The 8,522-nt window shown below is 39.3% G+C and overlaps 1 long non-coding RNA gene across 1 annotated transcript; it reads right to left on the bottom strand.

Annotated features, from left to right (window-relative positions):
• Positions 1 to 3,367: 3,367 nt before the first annotated feature.
• On the bottom strand, positions 3,368 to 6,966 carry LOC107765423 (uncharacterized). The gene is made up of 3 exons (XR_012699490.1): positions 6,834 to 6,966; positions 5,071 to 5,172; positions 3,368 to 3,805 (listed from the first exon to the last, which is right to left on the bottom strand). It is a non-coding gene; the product is annotated as an uncharacterized LOC107765423 (long non-coding RNA).
• Between the last annotated feature and the right edge of the window lie 1,556 nt (positions 6,967 to 8,522).

Genomic DNA, 8,522 nt, shown 5'->3' with positions numbered 1-8,522 from the left:
GTGTCTGCCGATCGAAAACCTCTGCCGAGTCCTTCGGCCCGTTCGTTGGGCAAAATCGTCCCCTTGAAGACTCTCTATCTGTGTCAAAATTATCTTTTGATTTTTATTTATTGTTCTCCCGGCCTTTAGCCGACGATGGGAAGCCAGTCTGATCATCCCTAGTCCTTATCTTAGACTCGTACTGGTTGTGGACATCCGCCCAAGTCGTCACTTGGAACTCATGCAAGCTTTCCTTCAATTTCTAGGAAGCGTCAGAACTTCTCGGATTCAGACCCTTGGTGAATGCTTCAGCCGCCCATTTATCCGGAACAGCCGGGAGCAACATCCGCTCTTTTTTGAATCGGGTGATGAATTCCCGTAACAACTCGGACTCTTCTTGTGCAATTATTAATATGTCGGCCTTTCGGGCCTGCACCTTTCTGGCCCCGGCATGGCCTTAATAAAAGAGTCTGCGAGCATCTCAAAGGAATCTATGAAATTCTCGGGCAACATCGAATACCACGTCAAGGCTCCCCTCGTGAGTCTCTCTGAATTTCTTCAGCAAAACAAATTCAATCTCGTGGGGGAGCTAAATCCTTCCCCTTTACCGCCGTTGTATAGGTGGTAATATGCTCCTGAGGGTCTGACGTTCCATCATACTTCGGCACGTCAGGCATTTTAAACTGCTTCAGGATTAATTTTGGTATCGCGCTTGGTTTATACGGCAAATGAGTATACTTCTTTGAGTCCGGCCCTTTCAGCACCGGTGGTGCACCCAGGATTTAGTCCATGCGGGCGTTCAACCCGCTCATAAACTGAAACAGTTCGCTTTTGAAGGGATCGTTCTCGTTGTTGGGGGGCCAGATCCGCTCCCCCATACCATTGGAGCCAACCTCGCACCTCGGGGTGTTGTTGTCGACCCTCTGTGTTGATTGATTCGCAGGAGCACCGGGAGGAACTGGACCTTGTCCATTCTCATTATTGGAAGCCCCCGGGAATGCCTGCTTCAACTCCATCATAACCTTATCCTGCCATGTGAGATGGTGTAGAATGACCGCTTGTTGCTCTTACAGGACCCTTACCGCTTCAATAACATGCTCCTCTTCAGCATCATCGTGAGTCGCCTCCCAAACATATCGCGGGTACCGCCTGTCGTGGACCGGCATAGCATCGTTTTCATCATTGCAGCTATCACTGACTGAATCCTCGTGATGAGGCTGGTCTCTTTGAGCCTCAAGATAGCGTGTGTTGTTAACACCATTATCTGCTATTTTTGTGATTTTTTTGCTAAGATAAATAATTAAAACACATTAGTAAAAGAGGCAAGGATCAACTTAATTACACGGTTATCTAGGCCCCACGGTGGGTGACAAACTGTTTACCTGTAAAACGGTAAAGTTGAATTTATACGTGGTTTCTAGACAAGTAAATTAATTCGATCCTGAAATAATAAAAGAATTGAAAAAATATGCAATAATTAGCCTTGAAATGAAGACGAAATAGCAGAAACAGTAATTCGGGGAGCGAAGCTTCCGGGCACAACAGTAATGAAATGAAAAATAAGAAGATAAAATTATATAGAGCTTTGAATTGATTATAGCGTATGTTTGCCAGAAAGTTCGTCCCATTTACAACGATAACCGAGCTCAATATTTATAGATGCAGTTAGGGAACAAGGTTCTAGAATCATTCCCTTCTTTAATGTCAGTTATGAAGGCCATTGAAGAATGCGTAACGGTGAGCATAAATGACAAATTCTTTGTAACGAGCAGTGTACTAAATGTTGTAGAATATTCTCCATTAAATGTTACTAAATAGCAGGTATTTATTGCATCTTTATGAGCTTCATTCTTTCCGGTGATAAATGGAACAATTGTCTTTGGTTCTAACTATCCTCAGCATTCGGCTCCACGTGTCACTCTCTTCTGCAACCATCTAGCATATCATATTTTACCCTATACATGAAGTGCAACAAACGTTTTCCTACACTTAAGGCCAATAAGTTTGAAGTAAAAAATTGCACTTCAGATGCACTTACGACCAAATAGGTTTGAAGTGTAACCAATGGTTTCATGCACTTAAGGCTAATAAGTCTTAAGTGAAAAATTATACTTCAGATGCACTTAAAGTCAAAAAGTCTGAAGTGCAACAAACGTTTTTCTACACTTAAGGCCAATAAGTCTGAAGTGAAAAATTGCACTTTAGATGCACTTAAGGCAAAAAGGTCTGAAGTGCAACCAACGTTTTTATGCACTTAAGGCCAAATAGGCCGGAAGTGCAAATTGTCGAGAAACAGAAATTTGTTCTTTGAATTTTACCAATCAAATGTACAATTTAATACCTAAATCTATTCCAAATGAGCTCAAATTTGAAACATAACCTCCAAATATGATCAAGAACAAATCCCAATCATCAATTTGTCAAAACAACAAAAAATATAACGAACCTATCTTGCAATTAAGAAAAAGAAGAAGAAACCCTAAGCAATAGTAAAAAAATAAAGCGCCAACACAACTCACAACTGTAAAATATCATAAACTACCTTAAAATATATTCACAAATACCATATAAAATCATTGTCACCCAAAGAAGAAGAAGATAGAGGATAAAAATGTATGAAGTTGTTTAAAAAGTAGGTACAAGTTTAAAAAAATTAAAAAGTGGGTACAGGTTAAATGGGGGCGACCAATTAGGGCACTAGTGCAATATTTGCCTATAAATCACAATACATTGGTCACTATGAACTTAAATACATAAAATTAGGAAAATGAATAAGTAGGTGAAAATCATGGGGGACTAAAGTTCAAATTTCAAGACAAAAAATGCTAGGTAATTCTTCCCATTTTTGGTGGGAAGATACCGGGTGGGAGACAGGGGCGAAGCCACATGGTCATAAGGGTGGTCACTTGACCACCCTTCGTCAAATAATTACACTATGTATATAGGTATAATATTATATTTTATAGGTATATAACTGTAGGGTTCAGAGTTTACTAGGTATGAAATGGAAAAGTAGGTGAAGAATTAGGAAAGTAGATGAAATAAGTCTCAGTATTTTAAATAGAGGGTCGAGATTGAGACACGTGGCCGGAGGCGATTAAAAGAGATAAGAGCCCAAGTCCACTAATAAGTTGAGTTGTAAGTCGTTGGGCTCATTAGAACATATGTATTGGACGGCCAATACCGATATATCATTTAGGCTCATATGTGAGCAGCCTATTAAAGATATCAAAGGGGAGCTGAACGGTTAGACAACTTCTTAACCACTTTCTCTCTCTTCGTCTTAACCTTTTACTCTCTCTTACCTCACTCTCTTCCTCTTTTCTCATGCTCACAGGTTATGTTATGGAGTAATGTAAATCACCAATGTAACCGATTGAATTGCTCATTGAATAAAACTTTTTATTCATTCTTCTTATTACTTGTCAATAATTCTTCTTAATTGTCTAGTACATAACAAATTGGTATCAGAGCATCGTCCTGACACAATGTCGATTCCAGAAACCCGATCAAAAGCTTCAGCAGTTAATGTAAAGAAGCTAGAGTTGCAGTTACAAAGTTATATGTCAGAAACAAATAAGAAACTGGAGTCCAATGACTCAAAAATGGATGACTTGGGTCGGAAAATGGATGTGTTGATGGAGAAACATTTTCGCGAGCAAGTATGGAATTCTGGGTAGTCCACCCATGGGAGGTCCTCATGTAGAAGGATCTGGCAATAGACCAAGAGTGGTTGAAAATATGGAGAACTCCATTGGCAGATTCCATGCAAACGGCTTCTCTTCTAAGGTTGAATGTCCAAATTTTGAAGAAGGTGATCCCAGATCTTGGTTGAGAAAATACGGAAGGTATTTCCATTATAATCACATAAACGATCCACAACACAAATTAGAAACTGTAGTATTACATCTTAATGGTGGGGCTGAATCTTGGTACTTCTCTTATCAAGTCAGTAAAGGAATTGTAAGATGGCTTGATTTTGTTGAAGAAATCTGTAAGAGTTTAACAATTCTGATAATAGTAACATAAACTTACTCGGCCAATTCAAAAGAATTGAGCAAATTGGTACTGTGAATGAATACTTAGAAAAGTTTGAAGATCTAAAGGCCTTTTAAGGGTTCTTCATTGAAGGACTTAAGGAAGAGATCAGGCATACAGTTAAAATGCTTGACCCTTTTTCCTTGAGTCAATCTCTAGAGAAAGTTACGCATAAGGAGGAGTTGATGGACTCTATGTATAAGAAGAACAGAATGTGTGGAGCCAGGCAGCGAGGACAGTATGTTTCTAATAATAGTGGTTCAGGAGGAAGATCATCTTCTTTCAGTCCAAAAAAGGATAATTCTAACCCAGCTAATCCAGGTACTAAATTGTTTAAAGCTAGGAGGGCCAGGGGAGAATGTTATAAGTATGGAGATAAATATTTTGTTAGACATGTGTGTAAGAACAAACAGTTGAACACTATGCAGAGCATCATTGATCAAGAAGGATAGGAGATAGAGCCGCATAAAGAAGAGGAGGTGGTGCCTAGTGATCCAACAGAGGAGGTATTTGATGAGGCAATCAGTCTCAATGCCTTATCTGACACTGTCACCTCTACCACTATCAAGTTTAAAGGGGTGTATAGGAAGAAGGTGCTAATCATTTTAGCTGACAGTGGCAGTACCAATAGCTTCATAGCCAGTGACACAGCCAAACAACTAGGGTTTCTCATACAGGTAGATGTCCTCATGAGGGTAGTTGCTGCCAATGAAGGATACCTAATGGGTCATCAATTTTGTCCTTAGTTTAAGTGGAAGACTAATGGGATTGTCTTTGAGCACAAATTAAGAGTGTTGGACATTGGAGGGTGTGATGTAGTATTGGGAGTTGGCTGGATGAGAAAACACAATTCAATGCTATTTGACTTCATAGAAAATAGATTGTCGGTGAGTGTGAAAGGGAAAAGAGTAGACTTGAAAGGGCATTTTGAAGAGGGGAAACTACAGAGCATAACCTCTAGTGGTGTCAAATAGCTTCTTAAAAAGGGTCATCTGTTGTGGGCTCACTTGTTCACTATTACTACCAGTGTAACAAAAAAATCTGAAGGCATACCTGAGCAGATCCAAAGAGTGCTAGATAGATTTTCAGGAGTTTTTGTGGAACCTAAATCTTTGCCACCAAAGAGGAGTCATGATCACTTTATTCCATTGAAACCTGAAGCATCATGAGTCAGCATAAGGCCTTATAGGTACAATTACTTCCAAAAGAATGAGATAGAAAAGCAAGTGAATGAAATGCTCAACAATGGTATCATACAACCCAGTCATTCACCTTTTTCTTCTCTTATATTGTTAGTGAAAACGAAATATGGCAGTTGGAGGTTTTGTATTTATTAAAGGGAATTGAATAAGATGACTATTAAGGATAAATTTCCTATTCCTTTAGTAGATGACCTAATGGATGAGCTTAGTGGGTCTTGCATCTATTCTAAGATTGATCTAAGGGCTGGGTATCATCAAATAAGAATGGGAGAAACTGATATTTTTATAACTGCATTTAGGACCCATTTGGAGCACTATGAATTCAAGGTCATAATTATTGCTTGACCAATGCCCCTGCTACATTCCAAAGTCTTATGAATCATATGTTCAAACCATTCTTGAGGATGTTTGTTTTGTTATTCTTTGATGACATACTAGTTTATAGTTATTCAATGAGAGTCATGTCTTGCATTTACAGAAAGTGCTAGAAGTGCTATTGAAGGAGCAGCTTTATACCAAACTGTCCAAGTGTGCTTTTGGTCAAGACAAGGTAGAGTACTTGGGGCATATTATATCAGGAAAAAGGGTGGCAACTGACCCTACTAAAATGAAAGCTATGTTGAATTGCCTGCACCCAAATCTGTAAAGGCACTAAGGGGATTCCTAGGGTTAACTGGTTATTACAGAAGATTTGTGAAAAATTATGGATTTATTAGTAGGCCACTCACTAACCTACTCAAGAAGAACTCATTTCAGTGGACAGAAGAGGCAGATGAGTCATTTCAGCAGCTTAAAGTAGCCATGTCTACGGTGCCAACGTGGGCACTAGTTGACTTCACTAAGCCATTTGTGGTGGAAACTGATGCTTTTGTTATTGGGATTGGAGCAGTCCTAATGCAAAGGGGAAGACCTATTGTCTATTTTAGTAAGGCTCTATCCCCAAAACACAAGTGACTTTCTACCTATGATAAAGAGTACATGACTGTCTTATCAGCTGTGGACAAATGGAGACATTATTTACAAGGAGGCCATTTCATTGTGAAAACTGATCGTCAAAGTCTGAAGTTCTTAATAGAACAGAAGGTTATTACATCATTACAGCAGAAACGGTTAGCCAACTCCTAGGGTTGGAGTATGGAGTTCAATACAAGAAAAGAGTAGATAATAAGGTAGCAGATGCACTGTCAAGGAGACACGAGGAAAAACCTACATTTATGGCTATCTCTACAACACAACCTACTTGGTTGCAAGAAGTGAGAAATAGCTATAAGGGTGACCCCATAGCTCTATAATTACTTGGGGAACTGATAGTCTCTCTAGACAGCAGACTTTACTATTCTCTATACCAAGGCATCATAAGATACAAGCAGAAGATTTATGTGGGCAGAAGTACTGAATTAAGAAATAAGATACTGCATGTTATGCATCACTCTGCAATTGGTGGACATTCAGGCCAGCAGGGCACCTATAGAAGGTTACAACTGATTTTTTATTGGCCAAATATGAAGGCAGAGATGTTCAAGTGAGTGAGTGAGTGTGATGTTTGTCAGAGGATCAAGACTGAAAATATTCACTCTCCAGGGTTACTACAGCCATTGCTTATCCCATCTTCACCTTGTTTTTCATGTTTCCCAGCTGAAGCGTCGAGTTGGACCAGCTGTTGTTACTCACCGTCAACCCCCTAGTTGTGACACCGACGGACAGATCATGATTCAGCCACTGGCAATTCTTCAAAGAAAATGGTCAAGGTCGAAAATGGGGTCAACATGAAGGTTTTGATTCAGTGGTCTAACTTGAGTGTGAAAGAAGCGACATGGGACGATTGGGGTTATATCAAGAATCGATTTTCAGAATTTGTGGCTCAACAGAAACCTTGAGGACAAGGTCATTTTCAAAGGGGAAGGGATTGTTAGGGTTTGGAATTTTACTAGGTATAAAATGGGAAAGTAGGTGAAGAATTAGGAAAGTAGATGAAATAAGTCTCAATATTGTAAATAGAGGGTCGAGATTGAGACACGTGACCAGAGGGGATTAAAAAAGATAAGAGACTAAGTCCACTAATAAGCTAGAGAGTAAGTCGTTGGGCTTAGTAGAACAGATGTATTGGACGGCCCAATACCAATATATCATTTAGGCCCATACGTGAGCAGCTTATTAAAGACATCAAAAGGGGAGCTGAATACTTAGACAATTTTTGGTAATTCTATTACAACTTCTTAACCACTTTCTCTCTCTTCGTCTCAACCCCCTACTCTCTCTAACCTTACTCTCTTCTTCTTCTCTCGTACTCACAGGTTATGCTATGGAGTAATGTACATCATCAATGTAACCGATTGAATTGCTCATTGAATAAAACCTTTGATTCGTTCTTCTTATTACTCGTCAATAATTGCTCTTAATTGTCTAGTACATAACAATAGCACATATTGAACACCCTTTGTCGGAAATCTTTTTCACTTCTTTTAAATTTGAACACCTTTGAAAAAATTCTTAGTTTCGCCACTGGTGAGAGGTATTTGTGCGGGTGGAAAGTCATATGTATCCGGCAAAATAATCGAGATGCACAAATTAATCACTGTTATATAATTTTTAAAAAATGTAGGCACATAAATAAAATAAAAAACTTGGAGCTAAAAAAAATAAATACCAACACATTTGTGTTTATCTTTGATGCCTTCTGCTTCCACCAGCAAGACCTCTAGTACCCCTTTTGCCATCTCTCTATTCTGTCTCTCTGCCTTCTCTCACACATTGTGACGTTGCAGTTTGGTTAGAAATAAGTAGCAGAAGCTAAGGTACCAAACAAATATAAAGAGGAGTATCATGCATGCGTAATGTTGGACAATTAATTACTAGGAAGATGACAATCTTATAAGTAAAGACTAGCAGGTTTTGCCCGTGCATAGCACGGGCCCAACATAAAATTTTAGAGTACAATAGAAAGGTATAATCGTTCAAAGAATAAATCTGCTTTAGTCAATACAACAACAACAACAATTCAGTATAATCCCACTAATGGGGTCTGGGTAGGGTAGTGTGTACGCAGATCTTACCCCTACCCTGGGGTAGAGAGGCTGTTTCCGATAGACCCTCGGCTCCCTCCCTCCAAGAACTCCCCACCTTGCTCTTGGGGTGACTCGAACTCACAACCTCTTGGTTGAAAGTGGAGGGTGCTCACCACTAGAGCAACCCTATCTTGTCGATAAATTATAGGAAATCGGTGCCCCAAAACTAATAATTTTCCTTCACGTGTATGTACATTATAGAAGATTTCTCCGCAAAATGTTTGCATAGGATAACATA

The sequence above is a fragment of the Nicotiana tabacum genome, chromosome 2 (assembly GCF_000715075.1).
Source record: "Nicotiana tabacum cultivar K326 chromosome 2, ASM71507v2, whole genome shotgun sequence".
NCBI lineage: Eukaryota > Viridiplantae > Streptophyta > Magnoliopsida > Solanales > Solanaceae > Nicotiana > Nicotiana tabacum.
The sequence above is the reverse complement of the archived record's forward strand: the minus strand, read 5'-3'. Positions and strand labels throughout refer to the sequence as shown.